The 13,207-nt window shown below is 48.2% G+C and overlaps 1 protein-coding gene and 1 long non-coding RNA gene across 7 annotated transcripts in view; one reads left to right on the top strand and one right to left on the bottom strand.

The window, feature by feature from the left end:
• The window catches only part of PRKAR2A (protein kinase cAMP-dependent type II regulatory subunit alpha), a 146,769-nt gene that overhangs the window by 21,348 nt on the left and 112,214 nt on the right, over positions 1-13,207 (bottom strand). The window lies entirely within an intron of this gene.
• LOC106006624 overlaps positions 304-13,207 on the top strand; it is a 32,400-nt gene continuing 19,496 nt past the window's right edge. Inside the window, exons 1-4 of one of the 6 annotated variants that reach the window (XR_001180826.2) lie at positions 304-468; positions 566-714; positions 7,024-7,110; positions 7,492-7,575. This is a non-coding gene — a long non-coding RNA (uncharacterized LOC106006624). The remainder of the gene's footprint in view (positions 469-565; positions 715-7,023; positions 7,111-7,491; positions 7,576-13,207) is intronic. The other 5 variants (XR_006606830.1, XR_006606829.1, XR_006606824.1 and 2 more) reach the window with 5 other exon arrangements.

Genomic DNA, 13,207 nt, shown 5'->3' with positions numbered 1-13,207 from the left:
CCTACGAAGACCCGGGGAGATCTCCCCGCCCCCGGGATCGCGGGGGAGCCCCTCCCCAAATAACCCGGGGACAACCTAATGAGCAGAGACCTCGCCCCTGAACGGCCCGGAGACACCCTCCTCGAAATATACCGGGACGGCAGAGCTATAGGCTGGACAAGGCGGGCGTTACCTGCGGCCTCAGCCCGTCCCGCGGTGCTTCCGTCCTATTGTTTCTCTCCCATCAAGATGGCGGCGGCCGCGCTGAGCCCCGCCCCCCGCGCCTCGCTCCCGGAGCCCCTCGCTATTGGCTCGCACCGGGAGCCCGGCGCGTGGACTGGGCAGCCCGAAAAGCGCTGTTGCTAGGGCGCCGGGAACCCTGGCAGCGGCTTCCGGGAGGGGCGGGGCACGGGGCGGGGCACGGAGCGGGGCCAGGGGTGGGGCGGGACCTTGCGTGCCTTCCAGGGGGAGGATGGCCTGGGAGGTCAGGTGGGTGGTTGGGTGGACGGATGGGCTTTGGGCTTGTGGGGGCAGTGAGGGATCCCTGTGTGAACGGATGGCTCAACCAACTGTCCCATTTTTCCAGGGTCCGAGGGGTTTCCCGGGTGTGGATTTTTCAAGGCTAACGTTGAGATGATCTGTAGCAAACTGGGAATTTCATCACCCTACCAGATGGATGGACAGAGGACTAGACGGGGATGGATGGAAAGACGGACAAAAGAGTGACTGTAGACGGTGAGTAAAGGAGTGGTTATATGCACATGTGGATAGATGACTAGATGTAGAGGGGAATGGCTGTAGAGTTCTCTAGAGACTGGTAGGTGACCCTGTGTCCAGCCTAGGTCCTGCCAACCTCCACACTGCGGGTCTTGTCTAAGGCTCATTTGTCCTGGGTCCTATGAGATGACGAGAAGGGCTCCCACCTGAATGGATGTGAGTGAAGCTGGGAAATTGGAGGGAGGAGGGAAGTGCTACTGAGAGTGGACAGAGCCTCCTACCTGGCCTGTGGTCTTTCTGTGAAGTAGGCCAACATGGCAGCCCCCTGCTGCATGTGCTCTGGGGGTTTTTAGAGATGTGCATTCATGCATATGCTTGTTCATTCAACAGGTATTTATAAGCACCCATACTCTGTGCTGGAAATACAGCAGTGAACAAAAACAGTTTAAAAGGGGGGGGGGGCGCCTGGGTGGCTTAGTGGGTTAAAACCTCTGCCTTCAGCTCAAGTCATGATCTGGGGGTCCTGGATCTGTCGAGTCCAACATCCCGCTCTCAGCTCTGCAGGGAACCTGCTCCCCACCCCCCCACCCCCCCCCCGTGCCTGCCTCTCTGCCTACTTGTCATCTCTGCCTGTCAAATAAATAAATCTTAAAAAAAAAAAAAAAAAAGGTCGGGGGGTGCTGCCTTTATGAGAGTAGGCAGGAAAGCCTTCCTGTGACCAGCTGATCTCTTCTCTCCTGGAAGCACCTTCCCTGTGTGTTTCAGGCCTCCATGCCCTCATGCTTCTCACCTCACTGGTTCTTCCTCTTTGCCTTCTCTCTCTATCTACATTCTCTCATAACCTTATCCAGGTTCATGGCTTCAAATTCCACCTACACGCCCTTCACTACCAGAGGTGTATGTCCAGTCCAGATCCTTCCTGAGTGCCTGACTCAGTGCCCAGCTGTAAACTAGGCATCTGCACTCACTTCCACTTGGCATCTCAAACTCAACTTGTGTCCCCCTCACTCTGGCTTAAAGGGATGGCTGCTTATTCCTTTCGATTGCTCGGTCCAAATGCCTCTTGACTGCTTTCCCACTTACATTCAAGATGTCCTGTTTCTTCCATGGCATCATTTACTCAGAATGAGAGCACTTCTTGTGCTCTCCCGGTCTAAGCCACCACCCAGTCCAAGCCACCACCATCTCTCCCTAAGGCAATGTCAAAGCCACAAGCCCCTCTGCTGCCCTTGCCACCTTCAGTCCATTCTCCACACATCTGCCTATGAATACATACATCAGAATCCTTCATGCCCAGCTCAGATCCCTGCAGTAGCACCTCCCCAAGAAAAAGTCAGAGCTGACAGGGATCCTGTGATTCCCCATTACTCTGACTGCATGTCCTCTGTTCATCTCCAGCCCCACTGCTCAGCAACCTTAAGTTTCTCACAGATCACACCCTGTGCACTCTCCTGGTTCAGGGGCTGGGCTCCAGGTGTTCCTGTACCTGCAATGCACTTTCCACAGATTTCCACAGGACCATAACCTAATGCCCTCAAAGCCCCCCATTTCAGATTGTAGCCTGTACCTTTCAGCCAGCACATGGGATCACCTTTATCCCTTTACCCTTGCTCTACTTTTTTTTCATAGCAGTTACTTTTCTCATGGAGGCATTCAATATCCTTATATGGCATTGCCTGGCTTCCTCCGCTAGAGTAAGAGCTCTGTGAGGCGAGAATCTGTTTTAGTCATGGATAGATCCTAAGCACCTCAAATACCAAGTAAACTCCAGAAATACCTGTTGGCCGACCGAATAAGAAGGATGTCTTGTGGTATTAAATGATAAATTAAAATGGGGCAGCAGAAGGTTGGGGCAGAATGAGAATATCCCAGATCAAAGCTAGTCCTGGGTCAGGCCCAAGGCCCCCACACCCAGCAGGATTGCTACGAAGACCAGTCCAGCTTCTGCTCCTGTTCCCTGCCTGTACCCACAGAATAAAAAGAGCCCAAGAGGGGTGCCTGGGTGGCTCAGTGGGTTAAAGCTTCTGCCTTCAGCTCAGGTCATGATCTCGGGGTCCTGGGATCGAGTCCCACATTGGGCTCTCTGCTCAGCAGGGAACCTGCTTCCTCCTCTCTCTCTCTCTCTGCCTGCCTGTCTGCCTACTTGTAATCTCTCTGTCAAATGAATAAATAAAAATCTTTAAAAAAAAAAGAGCCCAAGAGGGACCAGTCATTCAACCCCTCACAGGGAAGTACTGCCCCACCTTCCTCTGCCCTCTCCCCACTCTCCCATTCCAGTACTCCTGTGTGTGGAATTGAGGCTGGACAGGGCGGGGTCTCCCTGGGGAAGACATTATTTTACTCTTATATTTCTTCCATAAGTGCTAACCTGTGCTAGACACTGGGTACATAGCAAGAATGGACACAGCGGGACGCCTGGGTGGCTCAGTTGGTTAAGCAGCTGCCTTCGGCTCAGGTCATGATCCCAGCGTCCTGGGATCGAGTCCCACATCGGGCTCCTTGCTCCGCAGGGAGCCTGCTTCTCCCTCTGACTCTGCCTTCCACTCTGTCTGCCTGTGCTCGCTCTCGCTCGCTCTCTCTCTGACAAATAAATAAATAAAATCTTTAAAAAAAAAAAAAAAAAGAATGGACACAGCAAGAATTCGAATGATTTATAGAGTCCTTGCCCCACAGTGAGGAGTGTGGGGAAGTAAAAGATGAGTATAACAGTAAAATAAACAACTTAAGATGTGCCTGGGTGGGTTAAGCATCTGCCTTTGGCACAGGTCATGATCTCAGGGTCCTGGGAATCAGGCCCTGCGTAGAGCTCCTTGTTCAGTAGGGAGTCTGCTTCTCCCTCTCCCTCTGCCCTACCCCAAGTCATGCCGTCTCTTTCTCTCTCTCAAATAAATAAATAAACTCTTAAAAGAAAAACCCAACTTAATTATGGACAGTGTGACTAATGGAGAAAAGGAACAAGGGTGATGTGCAGAGTATGTTGTTTACATCTGAGGTAGCAGGAAAGGTCTATCTGAGAAGGATACATCTAGCTAAGATGAACCTAGAGGCATGGCTAAGCAGGGGAAGATCTAAGAGAAGCCATTTCTGGAAGAAAGCATAGCAAGTGCAAAGACCCCAAGGACAGAACAAGCTTGGCATGTTAGAGGAATATGAAGAAGGTTCTAGGGTCTAATGGAAAAAATAGCTCAGAGCTCAATGGAAAGCTCAAAGGCATGAAGAAAAGACCAGGGATCTGGAGGCCAAATCCAGGAATCCCGATATACAACCAGGAATTCCAGAGGGAAAAATGGGGATGGATGAAATAGAGGCATGAACCAAATAAATTACAGAAGAAAACTTTTCTGACATGAAGAAAAAGCTGTGTCTGCAGATGGGAGGTACTGACCTCATTCCCAGGCAGTATGGAAGGGAAAGATGATAGTAAATTCTTCAACTCCAAGGAGAAAGAGAACATTGTACAAATTCATAGATAGATAGAACAAGTTACCTACCAAGGAGGAAGGGCCAACTGGCTTTAAACTCTCCCTCATAACATAGGTAAATTATTTGCCACTTATACGCAGTAAAGGGTCAGTCCTTATGCCTGGAGGGAAGAGGTAGCCATTAATGGAATGGAAAAAAGTACTAGAATTTCCAAATTACCAAGGGGAAAAATGAAATGAATGACATCTTAGAGAAGATCGGAAAGTAGTAGGTAGTTGGTAGTTTCATATAGTTCAATGGAATAAAAAGATAAAATCACAAAATAAAAAACAATATACATAGGGGTGCCTGGGTGGCTCAGTGGGTTAAGCCTCTGCCTTCGGCTCAGGCTGTGATCCCGGGATCCTGGAATCGACCCCCGCATTGGGCTCTCTGCTCAGCCTGCTTCCCCCTACTCCTGCTTGCCTCTCTGCCTAATTGTGATCTCTGTCTGTTGAATAAATAAATAATCTTTTTTTTTAAGATTTTATTTATTTATTTGACAGATAGAGATCACAAGTAGTCAGAGAGGCAGGTAGAGAGAGAGGAGGGGAAGAAGCAGGCTCCCTGCTGAGCAGAGAGCCCAATGCGGGGCTCGATCCCAGGACCCTGAGATCGTGACCTGAGCCGAAGGCAGAGGCTTTAACCCACTGAGCCACCCAGGCACCCCATAAATAAATAATCTTTAAAAAATAATAAAAAAGTAAACATAAAGGAATTAAGGAATGGCAAACATCTTTGTCATACTAAACAACGATACCCTGATCCCCCATTAAAAATCTAAAGACTGGGTTAGAAAGACAAAAAAAAAAGATACATACTGTTTATAACAAAGATACTTGAAACCACAAGAAAAGAAAAGAAATAAGAAAAGACCGAAAATAAAGGAGTTGGCAGAGAGAAAGATCAGGCCAGCATAAAGTAGAAGACAGCAAGAGCAGCCACACGACACCAGAGAAGGTAGGGTTTAAGGTGACAGGCACTGAGAAAAATAAAGATGGTCATTATCTAACAGAGGCACAGTTCATGAAAAAAATATAAAATGTCACATAATCATAAGCCAACAAACACCAGATACTAAGACTACTTTTTGTTTCAATCAGGAGCTAGACAGGATCAGTATTAACACTATTCTCCTTATACGATGCTTTAGAGTTCTAGCAAGTGGAGTAAGACAAGAAAATAAAATGTTTTAAATATTGAAAAGACAGAGGTTGCACTATCTTTTTAGTTAATGTCATGAATGGAAATCTAAAAAATCCAAAGGACTTTTTTGAAAACTACAATTAATAAGAGGACATGTTAAGGTGATCAATACAAGAAAAATATGTTAAAAATTTACTATGGGGCACCTGGCACAGTGGTTAAGCATCCGACTCTTGATCTCAGCTCAGGTTGTGATCTTAGGGTCGTGAGATCGAGCACCCACATCAGGCTCTGTGTGCTGCTTGAAGTCTGCTTGGGATCTCTCTCCCTCTCCTCTGTCCCACCCACTTGTGCTCTCCTCCTCTCTAAAATAAGTAAATAAATAAATATTTTTTAAAAATAAAGGAGCACCTAGGGACTCAGATGGTTGGGCATATGCTTTTGGCTCAGGTCATGATCCCAGGGTCCTGGGATCCAGTCCTGAAGTAGGCTTCCAGCTGAGCAGGGAGCCTGATGTGGGACTCGATCCCAGGGAGGCTGTTTCTCCCCCTCCCTCTGCTATTCTTCCTGCTTGTGCTCTCTCACTCTCTCTTTCAAATAAATAAATAAAATCTTTTCAAATAAAATAAAATAAAAATAAAAATTTACTCCAGGAGTGCCTGCGTGACTCAGTCAATTAAGTATCTGACTCTTGATCTCAGCTCAGGTCTTGATCTCAGAGTCATGAGTTCAAGTCCCACATTGGGCTCCACATTGGGCATGGAACGTACTTAATTTTTTTTTTTAATTTACTAAATAACTAACAATAACAGAACTATAAAATCTTTGGGGATAATTATGGAAGGTATAGGAATTGTTCTAAGTGGTAAATTTCCTATAGGAAATCATGCTAGGAGTCTCAGAGGGAATGGGGTCAGGATTCATCCATCACTTGAGACTGGACACTTGCCACTCTGGACAAAATCTGGATTTATTAGCAAAGATGAAGAAGAAAAAGGATTGGGAGGCAACCAACAGAACCTCACAACATGAAAGAATGGTCAAGTATATCAGAAGGCAAGAAATGCAAATCAGAGTGAAAATGTAACAATGACGGGGCGCCTGGTTAGCTCAGTCGTTAAGCATCTGCCTTCAGCTCAGGTCATGATCCCAGGGTCCTGGGATCAAGCCCCACGTTGGGCTCCCTGCTCAGCAGGAAGCTTGCTACTCGCCCTGCTTGTGTTCCCTCTTTCACTGTGTCTCTCTCTGATAAATAAGATCTTTAAAAAAAAAAAAAATGTAACAATGGCAAAACTACAGAGAGAATAAGATGATGAGTGGTTGCCAGGCATTTGAGGGAGGGGGAGAGATAAATAGGTGGGCACGGAATTTTTTTAGGGCAGTGAAACTGTTCTATTTAATACTCTAATGGTGGATACATGTCATTATACAGTTGTCAAAACCCACAGAATGTACAACAAAAAGAATGAACTCTATGTAAACTCTGGACTTTGGTTGATGATGGGTCAGCACTGGTCCACTGATTGTAACAAACATGTCACACTGATATGGGGTGCTGATGGGGAGGGAGGCTGTTTGTTGGGCCAGGGAGGGGATATATGGGAACTCTCTGTACTTTCCACTCAATTTTGCTGTGAACCCAAAACCACTCTTTTATTTAAAAAAAGACTATTCAATTTTTTTTTAATAAAGGGAAATGAGCTGTCACTTTCTCTTTAGTACACCGGCAGATGTTAAAAAGAGCTGCACCAACTCATGTTTTCCAGGATGCAAGGAAACGGATTCATCCAGACATTATTGACAAAGGTAAGGCTGTTCACAGCCTTTTTGGGGAAGCAATTTGGCAAACTCCAGTAGAATAAAAATGCACACACTTTTGGACCCTATGGTCCCAAAGTTTGGATTCTCACTTATAGAAATGAGAGCACTGGGTGTGCCTTGTATGATCAGGGATATTTATTCATGCATCATGTATAGTGGGGGGAAAATTGCAAAGTGATGGCCTATCCACAAGGCCATGGTTAGAGACATTCTGGTACCTGCACACTGTTTCTGGCTACTATGCTGTATAAAAAATTCCCTAAACTCTCCTTAGTGGCTTAAAACAGTAACATTTATTGTGCTCACCAATCTGCCATTTGAGCAAGATTCAGTGGCAACTGTTCTTTGTGGCATCAATCTGGGCAGCTTGGAAGCTGGAGCTGAAATCCTCAGAAGATCCGTCCCTTGAAGCGTGTATGATGCTGGCTGTCAGCTGATCCTGGGGCTGAGGTAGGAACACCCAATATTGACCTCCATAAGCCCTGGGCTTCCTCCCAACATAGTGGCTAGGTTCCCAGGATGAGTGTCCCGAGAGAGGAAGGCAGGTGGAAGCTATATTGCCTTTCTTTCTTTTCTTCTTCTTTTTTTTTTTAATATTTTGTTTATTTATTTGACGGAGAGAGATCACAAGTATGCAGAGAGGCAGGCAGAGAGAGAGAGGAGGAAGGAGGCTCCCTGCTGAGCAGAGAGCCCGATGCAGGGCTCCATCCCAGGACCCTGAGATCATGACCTGAGCCGAAGGCAGCGGCTTAACCCACTGAGCCACCCAGGCACCCTATATTGCCTTTCTAACCCAGACTCAGGATATACACAGTAGGGCTGGCATATGTGTTCAAGGAGAGGGGAATTAGACTCCACCTTTTGTGGGAGGAGGATCAGAAAGTCTGGGGAACAGGTTTTACGTCTCCATTGAAAAGGAGGAATTAGAATTGCCACCACCTGAATTGGAGGGACTGCAAGAAGTTGAGATGAGTGGGAAAGATGCAGAGAAGTGTGTACGGAATGATCTAGTGTATACAACAAAGACAGACCACGCTGTGTACATGTACGATTGGCACTTTGTACAACACAGCTTTGAACTCCACTTATTTGCAAATTTTCATATAAATACAGTACAGTACTGAATATGTATTTTCCTTCCTCTAGCTTACTTTATTGTAAGACTACAGTATCCAAAAAAAGAATACAGTATACAATACATAGAACATACAAAACAGGGTAATCGACTGTTTATGTTATTGCTAAAGCTTCCAATCAACAGTAGGCTACTAAGTTTTTGAGGAGTCAAAAGTTATACACGGATTTTATTCTGTGCAGGAGGTTGGCGTCCCTAATCCCTATGCTGTTCAAGGGATTAACTGTATATATATAATGATTATGTAAGCAAGGAGAACTATGGAAACACGTACCTTTTTTTTTTTTTAAGATTTTGTTTATTTAGAGAGCACGACCATGGGGAGGGGGCTAGAGGGACAGGGAGAGGGAGAGAATCTCAAGCTGACTCCCTGCTAAGGGCAGAGTCCTACCCAGGGCTTGATCTCAAGACCCTGAGACCATGATCTGAGCTGAAACCAAGAGTCGGACACTTAACGGACTGAGCCACCCAAGTGCCCCATGTCACCATGGTTTTCCAGAAAGTGATGATGATAGAAGGGAGAGGCCTGGTGTAAACAAAAGAGGAAAAGATAAAGACCATGCTAAAACCCAGCAGTTAGGATGACTTCTCCCTTACGCATTTAATTACAGGTGTTGATGCCTCTGTATGAAGAAAGTAGTTACCTATTTATTTATTTACTGTTGTTGTTTTTAAGTCAGCTCTGTACCCAGTGTGGGGCTTGAACTCCTGACCTGCAGGTCAAGAGTCACATGTTCCACCAACTGAGCCAGCCAGGTGCCCCAAGAAAGTGGTTTTTCAGAGAGGCATGTTTAGGTGGTATCCATCAAGAAAATTGAGGTAATGACCACCTTACTGTAGGGCGCCAACAGTATCCTTCCTCTGGGCTCTGTTTTTTGGGAGTGGGGGTGAGAAATCACTGAGCAGAATGTCTGTTCTATGCATCTTTTTGTATTCATTATATTCCACACTTTGAACAAAAATTTAAATTTAGAAAAACAAAAAAAGGCAAAGCAAACTTTCCAGAAGGTTCTCAGTGGGTGGAGTGAAGAGATGGGAGAGGGATCCCAGCCCAGATCACTGGATGCTCGGCCCAGCACAGTGTATATATCTGGAGTGAGCAGCATGGAGAGAACACCAAAAGCCATGCTGCTTCTGGCAAAAAGCTCCCAGGGTGGGGAGCGGAATGGAGCCCTGGGACATGCCGATGTTTAACTGTAGTCTGGGTTAAAGCTGGCAACAGAGCTGAGAAGAAAACCCAGAGAACTAGATGTTCTTGAGAGGGCGGTCCTCGAAGCAGGAGAGACAGGTCCACCACGGTGACTTGAGCGGGCTCCGAGGACCACAGGGGTGAGCTATGGCCAGAATGGGAGAAAACTGTCCAGAAGTCTCAGGCTTTTGCTGTGAAAGGAGAACAGTGGGGCAGGAGCTAGAGGGGGACACAGAGAGCAGAGGAGCAGCCTGGGGGTTCTGGCCCATGTTTCTGTTTTTTTTCTCATAGAGGTGAGGCCATTGCTGAGAAGGGCCGAGGCACAACAGGTTAGAGTATGGGCTAAGGGCCAGGCAGCAAGCCATGAAGGGTGGAGGAGGTGCTGAGCGGAGACCTCGCCTCAGGGGTGTTAAGAAGCCAGGCCCCAGGCAGGAGTCAGCCAGGGTGAGAGAGGTTGTCCAAAAGTGGAGGGAGGGAGAGTTGGACCAGGAGGTAGAGGCAGCCTTTCTGTGCTAAAGATCCCAGCGGGGATCCCTTCTTTCCTCCCACACAGGCCTGGCTTGGGATTGGGGAAGGAAGAGCCATGGTCTGCTAGGGCCGGGGCCAAGGGTAGGGTCAGGAGGGAGTGCATGGATAGAGCTGTCCTGGGCTCAGTGATCTATCAGAAAACCCTTCCCAGCCTGTTTCTTAAATCAAGCTGGCCTTTCTCGCTCCACACCACCCACTCAGGCCCTCGGCTCCCAAGGGTTGGATGGGTAGTTCCCAGTCCAGAACACGATGTTCCCACCAGGACAGGGCAGGACCCAGGTCCCCCGCTACCCTACCCCCTCCCCTGCTTCCATAGCCCTGGGAAGTGGGCCACACGGGGAGGGGCTGGCTGCAAGTCATTCCTGATTTTTTGTTGTTGTTGTTACGGAACAAAAGGCAGGAAAATTACCAAGAAAAAGATCCCACAGGGCCAGGGTGGAGGCGGTTCCCAGCACATCATGCTGGATGCACACCCTGTCCCCACCGCATCCAGGCCACGAAGAGCCTAGAAGGACACTGAGAAACTCCCATTGTGCTCGCCTGGTTTCAGCGAGCCCCACTCTGGCACGCTTTGTGTACCTTTGCCTCACTTTGTAAACCTGGCCCTGGACCAGTTCCCAGGTGCAAAGCTAGCCCTCCTGGGACATAAAACTAGTTATATCTGTTGATCAGGTATGAGAATCACTCACATAGGTTTTCATTTGGGAGGCCAGTTCTCTGTCAGGGAGTAGGGCCTGCTTTCACTGTGAGCCAGAGATGGCCAGCTTGAAGTGAGCACAAGGAGAAGAGTCCACACCAGCCCCTTAACCCCAGCCTCCCACCGAAGCCTGGCCTCCTGTGACTGGGCCTTGGTCCAGTCCAGGCAGGTGAAGGGTCAGACTAGAATTCCACTGGGCCAACACACATGCAGCCAAGGGCAGCGGAGTGGATGCCCTCCCATGAACCTGCTTCCTTCTTTCCAGAGGAGCTGGAGGATCTCCAACTCATCCTCATCTCACCAGTTTCAGCCCAGAACTGCCAGCCCAGTGGAACCATCTTGAGTTCTGAGGTAGGGGCAGTGCCTGAAGTGGGGATCTGGGGGTCTGGTCTGTCCTCCAGCTCTGTCCTGGGTAGGAAAGCAGTCTGGCTTCCAGAGCTGCCAGGGCTGCAGCTCTCAGCGGGGGGAACAGCCCCCCGTCTGGGGTCATAGGAGCCTGTGTGTGGCCTCATTTCTCATCCTGGGCCTGGGGCCACAGGACAGGACGCCAGGAGTCCAGCCTGGCCCTTGTGCTATTCCAGCTCGCCTGAATCAATGCACAGTGGCCCCAAAGGCCTCTGCCCTGACTGTTGTGCAGATCCAAGCCTCAGCTTCGGGTCCCCCTCTCCTCTAGCTGCCCAGGCTGGGCCCATGACAGGCATGGGAGAGTGTGCTGCGGGTGTCCCTGCATGCCTAGGCCTTTCATCTTCAGAATGAAAATGTCCAGTTTAGGGGCGCCTGGGTGGCTCAGTCGGTTGAATGTTTGCCTTTGGCTTAGGTCATGATCTCCAGGTCCTGAGATCCAACCCTCTGTTAGGCTCTCTGCTCAGTGGGGAGTCTGCTTCTCCCTCTCCCTCTGCCCCTCACCCCCACTCGTGCTCTCTCTCTCTCATTCTGCTCTCTCAAAATCTTTTTTATTTTATTTTTTTCAAAATCTTTTTTAAAAAATAAAGAAAAAGGAAAAAGAAAGAAAAAAGAAAACGTCCAGTTTAACTATGCTTGGATGTTATGCTGGCAAGTGCTGATTTGCTTATCTGGTGGATCTAGACTTTAGCTATTCCTTTTTACCAGTTTACTAAGAAAACAAAACAAAACAAAACACACAACTGAACACTCCTCCCTCCTCATTCTGGGGGCAGGAGGACCTGGCCAAGAAGGGGGTTGCTGGATCCTGGCTTCCAGTAGCATACACAGTGACTTGTGATCCCTGGCTCAGTGCAGTTCTGCACAGGGAGGAAGTGGTGGGCTGATGGCCAAGAAGGCCACAGAGATTTGGCTGGTACTATTTTCATCTGTGTTCCCCAAGAGCTGGCCCACAATGCCCATTCTTCTGCCTGTCAGGATGGACTGATTGGTGTGGTCCTAGTGTCTGTGGTAGCTCCTTTGGTTTCACAGTTCAGCCTGGCCAGCCTCCTGCCCTGCGGTCTACAAATGGGCTAGGCACCACTTGACTTTACTTAAAGACATACTTAAGGGAGCCTGTGTGGCTCAGTGGGTTAAACCTCTGCCTTCGGCTCAGGTCATGATCTCAGGGTCCTGGGATGGAGTCCCACATCAGGCTCTCTGCTTGGTGGGGAGCCTGTTTCTCTCTCTCTCTGCCTGCCTCTCTGCCTACTTGTGATCTCTCTCTGCCTGTCAAATAAATAAAATCTTTAAAAAAAAAAAAAAAAGACATACTTAAAGGGAAGCCAGTTGGGGCGCCTGGATGGCTCAGTGTATTAGGCGTCTGCCTTCAGCTCAGGTCATGATCCTAGGGTCCTGCAATCGAGCCCCATGTTAGGCTCCCTGCTCAGCCAGGAGCCTGCTTCTCCCTTTCCTTCTGCCCCTCCTCTGCTTGAGCTCCCTCTCACTCTTCTCTCTCAAATAAATAAATGAAATCTTAAAAAAAAAAAAAAAAGACAAGCTCATTACTGGTTTTATAGGAGAGAAAGAAATGCTCCCAGGATCAAGGATTTTGGCTGGGAAAAAGTCAAAGAGGAAGGGGTAGAATGTCACACAGAAGAGACTTTCAGAAGTTTGATTTTTAGCCCATGACATCACAAAACGCAACCTAGACCCAAAACTCATCTCTGGCCAAGTTTCATCCTGATGTTTAGGATGACTAGGATGAAGGTGACAATTTCTTAGACATCCCTATCTGGAGGGGGTCTCCTTCAAACCTCAAGTTTAGGGGCGCCTGGGTGGCTCAGTCATTAAGTGTCTGCCTTTGGCTTGGGTTGTGATTCCAGGGGCCTGGGATTGAGCCTCACACTGGGCTGGCTCCCTGCTTGGCGAGAGGCCTGCTTCTCCCTCTCCCACTCCCCCTGCTTGTGTTCCCTCTTTCGCTGTGTCTCTACCAAATAAATAAATAAAATCTTTAAAAAAACCACCCTCAAGTCTAGTCTTTCTAGACTAGACACTTTTATAGTGCCCCAGATACTTGTGCAGCCAGAATTACACAATGCAGGCTAGAGCAGGAAGGGACAATGCACACCGCGTGTCCAAACTACTCACT

Source organism: Mustela putorius, unplaced genomic scaffold, assembly GCF_011764305.1.
Source record: "Mustela putorius furo isolate JIRA1106 unplaced genomic scaffold, ASM1176430v1.1 tig00000095_pilon_pilon_pilon, whole genome shotgun sequence".
NCBI classification, from domain to species: domain Eukaryota; kingdom Metazoa; phylum Chordata; class Mammalia; order Carnivora; family Mustelidae; genus Mustela; species Mustela putorius.
Note: the sequence above shows the minus strand (reverse complement) of the source record. Positions and strands in the feature narration are given on the sequence as shown.